The 13,605-nt window shown below is 38.6% G+C and overlaps 1 long non-coding RNA gene across 1 annotated transcript; it reads right to left on the bottom strand.

Moving 5' to 3' along the window:
* Positions 1–3,953: 3,953 nt before the first annotated feature.
* On the bottom strand, positions 3,954–8,416 carry LOC145542607 (uncharacterized). Its single transcript, XR_014079971.1, has 2 exons — positions 8,232–8,416; positions 3,954–6,940 (listed from the first exon to the last, which is right to left on the bottom strand). It is a non-coding gene; the product is annotated as an uncharacterized LOC145542607 (long non-coding RNA).
* Between the last annotated feature and the right edge of the window lie 5,189 nt (positions 8,417–13,605).

Genomic DNA, 13,605 nt, shown 5'->3' with positions numbered 1-13,605 from the left:
GCCTCAGTAACAATCTGAAAAGAAAGAAAGGAAAGACTCTATTTTAGAGTTTGGAGGAGAAGTAAACATGTTTTCCCTTTAACACTTTTTCTCCAAGAGCAACTGGCAAGAGAAGAAGAAAACCTGAGAAGAAAGTAAGACGCCTGGACAAACGTCCTGATCTAACATGGTTCTTCACATACAGGATTGGGTAGTGCTGCATTCGTACTTACAGGACATTGACAGGGTATTTGTCCAACTTCCCAGGACCATAGAATAGAATGGACTCCTTGTGGTACAGAAGTGACTCAGAAAGATACTGACTGTTCCATATGACTTATTTTTGAATTTTAGTTTCATTTCATTTACATCCGAGTCCCCTAACGAGACTTTTTACATTACACTTCGATGCAGAACCTTTCCATGTACACCATGCAACTCATAAACCTTTATAGTGTGCACAAGTGTGTGCTCAGTTGTGTCCAACTCTTTGTGGCCCCTTGGACTGTAGCTCACCAGGCTACTCTGTCCATGGGGTTTCCCAGGCAAGAATATTGAAGTGAGTTGCCATGTCCCTCTTCAGGGGATCTTCCTGACCCAGGGATCAAACCCACGTCTCCTGCATCTCCTGCATTGGCAGGAGGAGGGGGTTCTTTACCAGCTGAGCTACCAAGGAAGCCCTTATGTTTGTACAGTAAGCTTGATTATGGTACTAGTTATACCCTAACCGCACTAAACCAAACTTGACACATTGGTCTGGGAATCTTCTCTTCCAACAAGCACTCCCAAGATTTTATATTTGCTAATGCTCGAGAAAAACTTCTAGGAGAGGTATTACTTACTCTGCCTAGATATTCTTAGCACAAATTTTACTTGTGGTAATTAGATATGACAGGGACAAGGGTACTCATGAACCTTTATATGGCTCTCATATATTTTCCACTCTCTTCTGTGGTTGGGTTGGAGCCCCATAACTAGTGCTGACCAATGGGCTTGAAAAGAAATGAAATTTGTCACTCCTAGTCTAAGTTTTTAAGAGCACTTATTCTTTTCATGGCCCTAGAAACCTCACTTTCCAAATGATGTAGCTATAAGAAGGAAGCACCCCTGGACTCTTGGAAGCTGGTCTGGAGAGTGATCGTGACCTTCAAGAGGTCTCTTATGAGCTAGAGGTAAACCTTTATCAGTTAAAGAGCTGAGTGGTCCAATGCAGTTAACTGTGCTATCGTTGTGTAGCCTGTCCTAAAGAACATAACTGGTAGCCATCTCTCACAATTGCAGGGACAGCTTTTAAATTTTGAATCATAATATGGCAGCAAAAGAATAATAGAGGGACTTCTCCAGTGGTATGCCTCATGACCAAAAGACCAAAACAGAAAACATAAACTGTAGAGTTTTTCAATATGTTATTGAATAAATTAAATAAAGACTTTAAAAATGGTCCACATCAGGAAAAAAAATCATAAAAAATAATAATAGAGTGAACAGTGTACAATTTACTAAATAAATAATTTAGAAACAAATGGATATATACAAAGATCCCAAAGAGTATGTTGCATGGTAGAAAAAAAGTTTTTTATGTAGTTCAGTTCTGGTAGTGCTTTCCAACGCTCCCCTAAATTAAAGAATTAGTGAAATCTTTAGTCTGCTATATCTAGAAAAAGTATCTTTGTCCTGGTCATTTCTAGATCCTCTTTTTTTCCCCCAACCTGGTTATGCATCATTAACAGTCCATCTTCTAGGCTCTCAGATGGATGTAATTCCCATACCCAATACCATCAGAAGTGGATTGATTACTTATTTGTATTTACTGCTAAAAATTCACTCCTTAAGCACATCAACTAGTTTTATGTGTTCTAGGGGCTAATTTATGGAATTAGCCCCTAAATTTCTAATTCATTATTGCACAGATGTGTGCAATGCTCAGACAGAGAAATTCACTTCTTTGGAGAGCCCACCAAAGCTGTCTGATTCATTCTTCCCATGGGTGCTGTTTTTAGGTGCTGCCCTCACACATCTGGGACCAAAACCTATAGAAGAATGAATCAGACAGCTTTGGAGGAGGGAATGAATGATGGAGGAAAAACTTCCATAGAGATCAAATACTTCGCAAACATCACTGATCTATACTATTTGCTGAGCTGTCCCTAACACCAGAAGGCCCATTTCTGCTATTGAACCATTACAAAATCACTGTAGTTTGAGAGCTACAAAGGCACATAAAACAAGGGTAGAGAAAATCCTCCTTTCATGAGTCCGCAAGCACTGCAGAAACTCTTTTGGCATTAACTACACCCTTGCTTTCAAATCTTATACCTGCCTCAAATCATTTTTTGAAACTAGGGGATTATAAAACACAAGCTAGCTAGTTTGCTTTGCCCATGAGTAGAGGACAGTTAATAACATTTCTTATATTTTAACATTTCACCTTTCCCTTCATTCATAGACAAAACAGAAAGAAAAAAAAAAAAGTACTGTGTGCCTTTTCCTGTTGCTTTTTCAGTAATTCCAAACAAGTCCACACAACATTCATATACTCATGTTGTAGAACCATATGAAATGAACTCATTGAAGTCATTTTCAGTTCTATTTAATATTTATTTGTCCCCATTTTGAAATAGGGCCATGTTGCTTTTGTTCCTATAGAAGATAAGTTATGATTTAAGAAAACTTTACAAAAGGGAAGCCGATCTTGATGTTATCAAACTTCCCTCTTTTCTTTTAGCAGAATGTTTGAGAAAATGCCAATTGGTGTAGCCTATCATCAGAACATTTCAAGATCTGTTTGCTGCTGAAAATGAACTCGTATAAAACTATCTGCACTTTTAAAACAAATTATATTCCTATCTGAATACTTAGAACCTATATTTTTCTCTGAAATAGTGAGATTGTATCAAATGTTTTAGGTGAAATCATATCATAACTAACTTCTACAGGTTCCCTCATTTTTAGGTGGGGGACATGCATTGGTATAAACTCAGGCATTGATTCTTTTGTGGTGAGTATTAACGAGAATGCCATTTTTGTCCAAACTGTCGCCGGATGGTTTTATAATTAGAAGATCCACTCTAAAATGAAAGTCTGAGGTTGATGAGGCAGAACCAGCTATGTTTTAAAGAGAAATTCTTATTAATACAAAATATTAGAGGACAAACAAAATCAATTTTTAGAGGTATATTAACCAAATTGTTCATTATTGTAGCAAACATTGCAAAAATCAAGAGGATGGACTGTATTAGCCATACTCAAGCACAAGAATGAAGTACTGTGGTCTAATTTATGTACAATAATCATTCATACTAGCATTCTCATTGTTCACGTAGTGACTCATTTTGTTCTACATGATCCCTGTTCTCCATGATTGGCTGCTATTAAAAAATAAAAGCAATAAGAATAAAATAGGATTTTACCAGGTTAGCTTTGAGTTTTTAAAAATACTTGAACATAAACAATAAAGGATAAAAGCAATAAAGCAAGGATTATAGTAGTTAATAATCCTTTACCTTTACATCTTTAGTATAGGTTTGAATATTTGAAAAGTGTTTTTCTCCACTACAGGACATTTTTTTTTTTTTTCATTCCCTCTCATCTGCTATTCTTTCCTCTAAAGGACACTTAGTAAGATGTCTATGATGGCATATTATTTTAGCATTTAAAAAAGTTGAACCCAAAGATCAAGTTAGGTAAGCACAGGCTTTTGCTTCTTCATTTTGCATTCCTACCATTTGGTTTTCTTTTGTGTATAGATGGGCGTATTAGAGGAAGGGGTGTATTTCAAAGAAAGAACTTAATAAAGTAATTTACTGCCAGCAAGTCATCACTAATAAGCAAATCTTTTCTAAATCATAAAACTGAATAAATTACAAAAGACAGGATGAAAACCACTGTCGAAAGACACAATTTTCAAGGTGCTTTAAACAATGATGAAAGGATCCTAAATGTCAGTGCAAGAATACACAAACACAGATGAATTAACTTCTTAAAGGTGTTTCACTCTATTTTTTTATTGAATTATAATTGTCATACAATATTACATTAGTTTCAGGTGAACAACATAGTGAGTCAATATTTGTATACATTATGAAATGATCACCATGGTAAGTCTAGTTACCACCTGTCACCATACAGAGTTATTACAATATTATTGACTTTATTCCCTATGCTGTACATTATATTCTCATGACTTAGTTATTTTATAGCTGGAAGTTTGTACATCTTAATCCTTCAATTATTTTTAAGCTTCTTATTTTGGGAATTTCCAAATATCCACAAAAACGGAGAAAATGTTACTACTATAAGTGACCCCACGAAGTCAGGAAGTGGCAATCCACTCCAGTATTCTTGCCTGGAGAATCCTATGGACAGAAGAGCCTGAAGGGCTGTGGTCCATGGGGGTCACAAAAAGTCAGACACGACTGAAGTGACCTAGCACATGCACATGAGGTCAACATGTTTGCTCTGCTTGTTTCAGGTTTCATGATTCCTATGATATGGTTTTTATTGCTGGAATATTTTTAAAGAAAATCCTGATATTATGCTAGTTCACCCCGAAATAAAATAGTATATCTCAAAAAATAAAAAGAGTATTTTCTTATATAATCGTAACACAATAACCACACCTAAGTATGCTTAAAATATCTATTCTCATATCCCTTAAGTTGTATGTTAACTATTAGCATTTTTTAATTTGATTTTTATCTTTACTTTCTCCTTTATAGGCATCCCCTCAATTTGCAAAAGAAATCCTATACTTGGATTAGGTTAATTTTAGCATATCCTTGGGCCCCTTTTATGCCTTTCCCTGGCATGGTATGTTGTTAGAATCTTACACTATTTCTGAATTCTTCATTACAGTTGGCATGATACAAGAAAATTACATTATAGTTTTGCTCAAATTCCAAAGTTTTATAGAATGTAAAAATCATGTAACTTATTTTAAAAAGTAAAATGAATCCATAATCTAGCTATAACTGCATTAAGTAATCCACTAGATAATGTCTAGGATGTTTTCCCCTGGGATCCTTTGTTTGCAAATATGGAAAGCCCACTTTGGCTAAATAAAGCCAAAAAACAAATACATAAAAATTGAAAGGTAAACGACTAGAAGGAAAGGTTTAAATGCTAGCCTGAAAAATGATAGGAATCAGCCACTCTGGGAGAAGAGAGTTCTATGGAGCAGAATCTTATGAGCAGTCTCTTGAAAGCACTGCTATTGTGATGAGTCAAACCAATGTGTTTTCCAACCGTGTGTCACTCTGCTCTGCTCAGAGTCTCAGTCTCTGCTTTGTGCTTTCTCGTTGGCTAGGACACAGCAGGATCCCTCAAATCTGGCAGTCCCACCAACCCATACACACTGAGGCAGAGGTGGTTTCCCAAAGAAAATACAGATGTTCATACCAGAAGAGAGAATAAATATCTAGTAGGAAAATTCAGGCGAGACAGGATGAGAATATAGAAACCCTTCTTCTCATTAATGACTATCCTTCATTCATATCTTACTGATGGGTCATTGAAAACCAAGCTCTCACCAACCCTTACTTGGTTCTCTCTTCTATATCTATGAGGAACTCCCTTTTCATTTGTCAGAAATCAGTGTTGCAAAGTGCCTACAACATCCAAGCTGCCAGAACCAATGAGTTCTGTGCACCTGATGCCACCCTGCTCTCTTTTTTGGGCTGGTGAGGCTGGACTAAAAAATTCCAGTCTAATTTAAAACTTTCTGTTTCCTTTTTGGCTCAGGTTTTGCCCATTTATTTCCTTTCCTTTCAGTACACTATTAGACTAAATAATACTGATTTAAAAACATGGATGATTCCCTCTGCTCTTTTCACTGGAACTGTCCCCTTCCGTACACGAACACCCTACTCACACATGTATACAGTGAATATTGGAATTTAATTGGACCATAAGAAATTTAGTACTGTACGAGCTTGCTGTATAATGGAAGAGTTCAGAGACTATTGGTTAAAGGGATTTGGTATTTTTCCTTTAGGGCCCAAAGTTCTAGTCAATGTTTAAAATAAAAGGAAGTAAAGTTGTTTGCTCATTATTTCAATTTCCAAGTGAGAATTTAGCCACTCAGATTTTAATAAAAACCATTTGCTAAGGTAAAGGTCCTAGAGAGACAACAGAAGTGATAAAGCTAGAAATCTCACATGAGATCTGAGAGCTTGGACCAGTCATTTCACCTTATGAATATCATAGTCCCACTTTGTAACCACATGCAAGAGCTTCAAGCAAGCTGTTCAGTTCAGTTCAGTTCAGTTCAGTTGCTCAGTCGTGTCCTACTCTTTGTGACCCCATGGACCGCAACACACCAGGCCTCCCCATCCATCACCAACTTCTGGAGTTTACTCAAACTCATGTCCATCAAGTTGGTGATGCCATCCAACCATCTCATCCTCTGTCATCCCCTTCTCCTCCCACCTTCAATCTTTCCCAGCATCAGCGTCTTTTCCAATGAGTCGGTTCTTCACATCAGGTAGCCAAAGTATTGGAGTTTCAGCTTCAGCGTCAGTTCTTCCAATGAATATTCAGGACTGATTTCCTTTAAGATGGACTGATTCGATCTCCTTGCAGTCCAGGGACTCTCCTTGCAGTCCAGATTCTCTCAAGCTGACTCTCACCTATTTCAGTCGCTCTCTGATGAGTCCCCAGGCCTCCTCTGCGAGACCTTCCCTCCAGTTTGCTCACCTGCCAACAAGCCCAGAGCTGGCCTGGACTTTGTCCCATTGTCCTCAGAGCTAAGTGGGCCAACACTAAACATCTAACTGTATACTTCACTTACTTTCCCTTCTCCATCTCTCTCCAGTGTTCCGGTCTGCTGGAGTACCAAAGTGGGGATAAATTTGGTCTTGCTGCAGCTAAGGAATGGGAGGAGGTGCAGAGAAAAACAGCAACTCTTGGTTGTGTGTCATCAGTCCTATCCCCTGACTAGTCACAGAACAAGAGCAAGAGATATCTAAAGGGGAAAAAAAAAAAAAAGAACCTTTGTTGGTGGATAATTACAGTCTACCGAAACTCTACACAGAAATCATTGGAGATATTAATTTCCCAACATCATGCTTTCCTGGTTCTATGACTTTTCTGTTCTCTCTGCAAGCAGCTTTTCTTTTACCTATATATCCCCATGTTCCCAAATATGTAAATCTTCTGGCAGGTTTCATGCCCATCCTTTTTTCTCACTACTCTCTACACATACATGCTCTCTTTAGTTGATCTCAATTGGTTATCATATCCAGGGGAAGCTACCTGCTAAATTTTTTTTTCACTAGTTCTCATTATCAGTCTTAATTCAAAGTCTCATTACTTCTCTCCTGTACAGTTGAAGTGGCCTCTTGATTTGATTCGTTTCAGACATTCTGGTCTCTGCCCAATCATGTTTCCAGAGAAATCTTTCCAGCATGCAAAGCTGACAAAGCCCTACTCTCTAAACAATTCCAGTGTCACTGCAGTAGACACAAGACAAAATCTCAGATATTTGGCATGATAAATGCTATGGTCTAGTCTGGGTCTCTGTGCCCCAACCCCCACCTCTAGCATAACCTTTCAGCCCAGTCATCACAAAAATACTTTCATTCCCTAGCATGCCTTTTATTGTTGTTTGGAGAAGGCAATGGCACCCCACTCCAGTACTCTTGCCTGGAAAATCCCATGGACAAGGCTACAGTCCATGAGGTCGCTAAGAGTCGGACACGACTGAGCAACTTTACTTCCACTTTTCCCTTTCATACACTGGAGAAGGAAATGGCAACCCACTCTGGTGTTCTTGCCTGGAGAATCCCAGGGACAGTGGAGCCTGGTGGGCTGCCGTCTGTGGGGTCGCACAGAGTCGGACACGACTGAAGCAACTTAGCAGAAGTCACTAAGTTGTGTCTGACCTTTTAGCAACCCCAAGCACCATAGCCCACCAGATTCCTCTGTCCATGGGATTTTACTCTTTTATAATTCTGGGCCCTTGGCTTTGTAGTTTTTCATGTCAACCTTTCATTGTCTACCAGGTGACATCAATTCACTCCTCCAGAGACAACACTGAAGTTATAACATCTTCTTTTTGAAGGCTTCCATGATTTCACCAGATTACACATTTTCTCAGCGCCCTCACAGTAACCAGTCAATACTTCTATTGTAATACTTCTTGCGTTGCTACTTCTCTCTGCTGATATGCCCATTTCTCTCACTGGAGTAGAAGCTGCTCAAATAAAGGAACTGTATTTGGGATTCCCAGGTGGCACTAGTGGTAAAGAACCTACCAGCCAATTCAAGAGACATAAGAGACTCAGGTTTGATCCCTGGATCGGGAAGATCCCCTGGAGGAGGGCATGGCAACCCACTTCAGTATTCTTGCTTGGAGAATCTCATGGACAGAAAAGCCTGGTGGGCTACAGACCATAGGGTCACCAAGAGTCAGATACAAGTGGAGTGACTTAGCACACGTGCATAGTCCACGTGATTTAGTATTCCTGCTAAGTAGCACAGAACTTGGAATATTGTGGGCATTATTGCTTAATAACTTAGTGAATGAGGACATAAATGGAGAGAAACTCTTCTACAAGTGTAAAAATCTATTAAGCCTGAGCACACAAAAACAGAGATCTAGTACAGACTTCTTTGTTTGCAAATCACACAAATGCAACTTAAATTAGCTTAGGATAAAAGGAGGATTTACTGGAAAGACACTGGAATATCTCAGATAATTGAAAAGAGAATTTGTCAACAGAATAGTGTGAAAGAAAGCCTAGGAAGAAATTCTGCCTGTGTGTATGTGTGTTTTCTGGCATTGCTGCAGGTCATGACTGTTCCTCCTCACTGTAAACTTTGCTTCTTGGTTCAGTGGTTCTCACCACTAGCTGCACATTCAAATCACCTAAGGAGTTTTCCAGAAATACTGCCACCTGGGTCCCACCCCAGACCAAGTTGATTAGAATTTCTGGGTGTCGGGGCCAGGGCATTTTGTAAAGGTTCCCAAGGTGATCCTAATGTGGGAAACAAAATGGGCAGTAGTTCTTCGGTTTCAGATCTCATTCTCACAGCTAATGACTGTTAGTTCTCTTTCAAAAAGATCCCCAGAGAATGAATCTTTTTGGTGTAGTTGGGTCCAAGAACTATTAGTGAATCCATCAGGACTGGTCAAGTGTGTGGGGTCACCTTAAATATGGCAGCTTACACTGACCATCACCTTGGAGAGTACATTTGAAGCAATAATAATTCCAAAGATTGAAGATGATGTTTCTAGAAGATATTATTTTAACCCATAAAATAATATCTAATACATGACAGAAAACAACAAAATTCTGTAAAGCAATTATCCTTAATTAAAAATTAATTAAAAACAAACTATATTTACAACAAAATTTAAATTCATTAGGAAATAAATAATTGCTTATTAGGTGACTGAATGATAACATATATTAAATGATGTTGTCAACTACAAATTGGCGCTTGCCATCTACTTCTACAAGGATTAAATCGTGCTGCTGCAGCTACTGATCTTCAACACTCCCTGAAAGGAAATCAGGGTGGAGAGCAGAAATGAGGCACTGAGTGCTCTGGAAAAACGGGCAGAACAGGTCTTCAGATAGTTAGGGATTTTCAGGAGCTGATTTTATGACCCCAATTCTTACATCTCCACATATCTAGAAAAGCACTAAAGTTCTTTATGGAGACCACTGTTCCTCATGACTAGCAGAAAGCTTCTAGAAACATATGAGTTTGATTGCATGTATTCTCCCTTCATCAAAATCACATACACATATATACTGACCTTCCTCCATCCCCCACCTCTTTGGAGCAGTTTCTTAGAAGATGTCTGAGGTGCTGTCTCCAGGGCTGCAGTTCTTATTTTGCCCCAAATGAACCTAACTTGCAACTCTCATGTTGTGCGTTTTTTTAAGTCAACATTGTGGTCAAGCAGTATGGTTAGTAAATAATGTCATAGTGTTACTAAGACATAATCCTACTAAGCTTTACTTTGTTTTTTTTTTTCCTTAATTCTCTACTATCTATAAGTAACATCAATCTTACAAAGTTTTGTTGTTTGATCACTTAATATTAGGTCAGTTTAATCCCCTATACACAGAAACAAACACAGGCCTAATTTTACCATATGAGCCAAAGTGTCAAGTTTCAGGGCAACAGGGAAGGGGCGGGGGGCGGGGGGGGGGGAGGAACAGGAGAATAGTCACAGTGAGAATGAACTCTGAATCCTGGTGTCTGGGCATTTTGGGAGCAGTTGCTGTTAAAAGTGTGGAAAGATATTTCCATTTGTGTTCAGGCAGTAAAATGAAGGACAGGACAAGTTACAGGGAAGAAATTTGCCAGCAGGTAGATCTGTACTTGGGCAGAGAAGATGTCACATTCCAGGGCTGATATTAAATAAGCCACAGGTGCCGAGACACCCCTGTCTGCCCTCTGGAAACCTCTCCTGGGGCTGGGGAACTGAGAAGCATCTGGAAGAGAGACAATAGTATATGCTACCTGGCAAACGTCTTCAACATTTCGTTCTACATTTAAAAATTTAAATATAAATGTTTTGGAAAGTGTTGCTAGTGGTTACCCCTGGAAAATAGAACTGGAGAAAGGGGGACTTTCAGGCCTGCTTTATTTTTCTCTTTATTTTTATTGTTTTGTGATGGTTGTCATATAACATCTTTTAATCTCATCAAAATGGAAGTGAGTTTTTTTTAATAAAAAATACATTATAACCATAATGACAAAGTATAAGATTTGTATAACAACTTGGAAAAAATAATCTCTTTTTTTAATATCTAATATAATTGTTGCTTTTTTTGTTTGTTTTTTGCCTGCACCCCTCACTTTGCATTCAGGAATCTTAGTTCTCAGACATCTCCTGGGCACAGAGATGGAACCTGTGCCCTTTGCATTGGAAGCACAGAGTTTTAACCACTGGACCACCAGGGAAGTCCCAATATAGTTATTATCTTGACTAAATAAAGTACATTGATTCTATATTAGCAGAAAAAAAGAGAAGAGAAAAGTATCACTCTGGGAGAAGGATGGCAAAAAGAATTGATATTGGACTTGATTCTGGGTTCTTTTTTTTTAACTTTTTTGGTTGGAAGACAACCTATAAGATGAAGAGAAAAGGATAAGAAAACTAGGAGGGGAGTGTGGAAATCCAGCTTGTATACCTTTGTTTTCCCTAAAGCTAGTGATGTGGCCCTTGTTACCTTCAGCTATCTAGCACTGAAAAATAAAAGCTCTTTAGGTATTCCATGCTGTTTACAAGAAACACTGAATTTCAGTCCCTGGTGCTGAGTTCCCTGGGGATACAAACAGAACTTTCTCAGTGAAAGCCTGGCGCGTTAGAAATTCATTCCTGCTTCTTTTCCTATGACTCTCTCCTGGATGGGGGGCATGGGATAAGATAGATTGTTATTATTTGTGCTATAATGCAGGAGATCTACTGTGGGAATTTAAATTCTACTGTGTATTTTAAAAATGATTATAAAAAGGCATTCAGGTACAGAAGGCCTTGTGCTCCTTTTATAAAGGTTTAAGCAAATAAGCAAACAAATGACTGGACTGTTGTTATTGAATCTGGGTCCCTAAGGCCCAATACTTCCTCTGAATACATACATATGAGCTCCTGACTTTAGTGGGAGTCATGACTCACAGCTGAGAGCAGAACTTGGCGTTTGAATTCCTGCTATGGGGCTTTCATAAAGAAAGAAAAAACATGAAAAGGGGGGAAACAGTCTTGAATTTTATTCAAGGCTGAGTTACTGAGGTCTGTAATTCCTCACCTCTGCCCAGTCGTCCAGCCTAAGAAGGCGCTTCTTGCCCATCTCCACTACAGTGGAAGCCATATTGAAAGTTCCACATCTGAAGAAGCAGATGGATTTAGCAAACACCTTCCCACCGATATTTTTCAGATACTTGCCTCTCTCTCGATGAGTAAAGTTTTCTTGCCAGTTGCTCTCCTTTTTGTCAGTGCCAGGTCAGTGCCAGTTCCACTTCCAGTATTGTTCTGTTCAGGTTGCTGGGAGGCAAATAAGAAGCAGGGGAAACACAGTTCTGGGAGAGGAAGGAGGGGTCAGGGGGCCAAGAAAAGCCTGGGGAACCTGACCTGGGGAGCAGAGAGACACAGATGACCTAGAGGAAAACAGTGGAGCAAGAGATAAAATAAGAGCATTCAGAGGAAGGGATTAACGAGATAAGGAGTTCAAGGGACAAACATGAACAGAGAAAAACAAGAATGAAAGGATGTATGGATGACTAGGTAAATACTGAAAAAGAAAATATTCTCATTCATTTTTTAAAAAGGTATTATAAGATCTGCTCCCCCCAACTTTCTCTTGAGCACGTTTTTATTGACTCTAAGTTGGCAATGTTGTAAAACGTCAACAAATACATACATCAGCTTCATTTATTCTCCAGAACAACATAGTTTGCTGACTGTGTTTATTCTAATAATATAATGGAGAGGGTTTAAGTTAAAAATTAATTTTCATGAAAGTATGACTAATTATTATGCAATCAATTATAATTACACCTAGATTTTCATAATCAAGAAAAATATTAAGGTTCATGTATTAAATTTTCAAGATTTGGATATTCATATTTAACAAAAATAGGCATTTATTTTCTCAAAATAACCCCAATAGAATACAGTTTATTCATTCACTCATCCAACTAATATTTACTCCTTGTTCTAAAAATTGGAAATACAAAGTAGAAAAAGACATCGAGATTTACAATTTAGTAGGAAGAGGAAGATCAATCAGTGATTGTGCCACACATTGGCAATCTTCCCAGGTGGTGTTAGTGGTAAAGAACCCACCTGCCAATGCGGGAGACCAGAGACACAAGTTCAGTCCTTGGGAAGATCCCCTGGAGGAGGAATGGCAACCCACTCCGGTACTCTTGCCTGGAGAATCCCATGGACAGAGGAGCCTGGAGGGCTACAGTCCATAGGGTCACAAGGAGTCAGTCACAATTGAAGTGACTCAGCACATAGGGGCAGAGAGAGGGAGAGAAAATTATATTCAAGACTTGTGTGAGCACAGACTGAAGGAGGATGTCAAATGAGGATCAATACTTGAGATGGCTTCCTGAAGATGATGCTTGAGGTAAATTTATAAGAGTGATGAAAGTTGGTGTTACAGAGAAGAAAGTAAAGATAGGGGGAAAGTAAAAGAAGACAAGACATGGTACTCCAAGAACAAATTGAGTAGGTAAACATAGGGAGACTTAAATGAAGGAGGTGGTGGGAGATAAAACTGAGAGGTAAACAGGACAAGATTAGAAAGGCTTTCTGCACTAAGCGAAGGTATTCTGACTTGGTCCTGAATGGTGTGAGAGACTATTTAGAACATTATACATCTGATGGATCTGAGCAGGTGTATGTTTTAGAGAATTGATCTGAAGCACAGTGAACTGAAAAGGGCTAGACTAGAGGCAAGGAATCTAGTTAGGAGGTTGCTGCAATAATTTAGGGAGATAGTGGTTTGCTTAGAGAATTACTATAGATTTAGAGGATGTAGACAGATTTGAATATATTTAAGAGTTAGAACTGACTAAAACTGGTGGCTGATTAAATGTTAGGAATGAAAAAGAATAGGAAGTTGAGCATGACATGACTTTATAATGTACATAAGCTTGTAC

The sequence above is a fragment of the Giraffa tippelskirchi genome, chromosome 3, assembly GCF_054371585.1.
Source record: "Giraffa tippelskirchi isolate mGirTip1 chromosome 3, T2T-mGirTip1v1.2.pri, whole genome shotgun sequence".
Taxonomy (NCBI): Eukaryota; Metazoa; Chordata; class Mammalia; order Artiodactyla; family Giraffidae; genus Giraffa; species Giraffa tippelskirchi.
The sequence above is the reverse complement of the archived record's forward strand: the minus strand, read 5'-3'. Positions and strand labels throughout refer to the sequence as shown.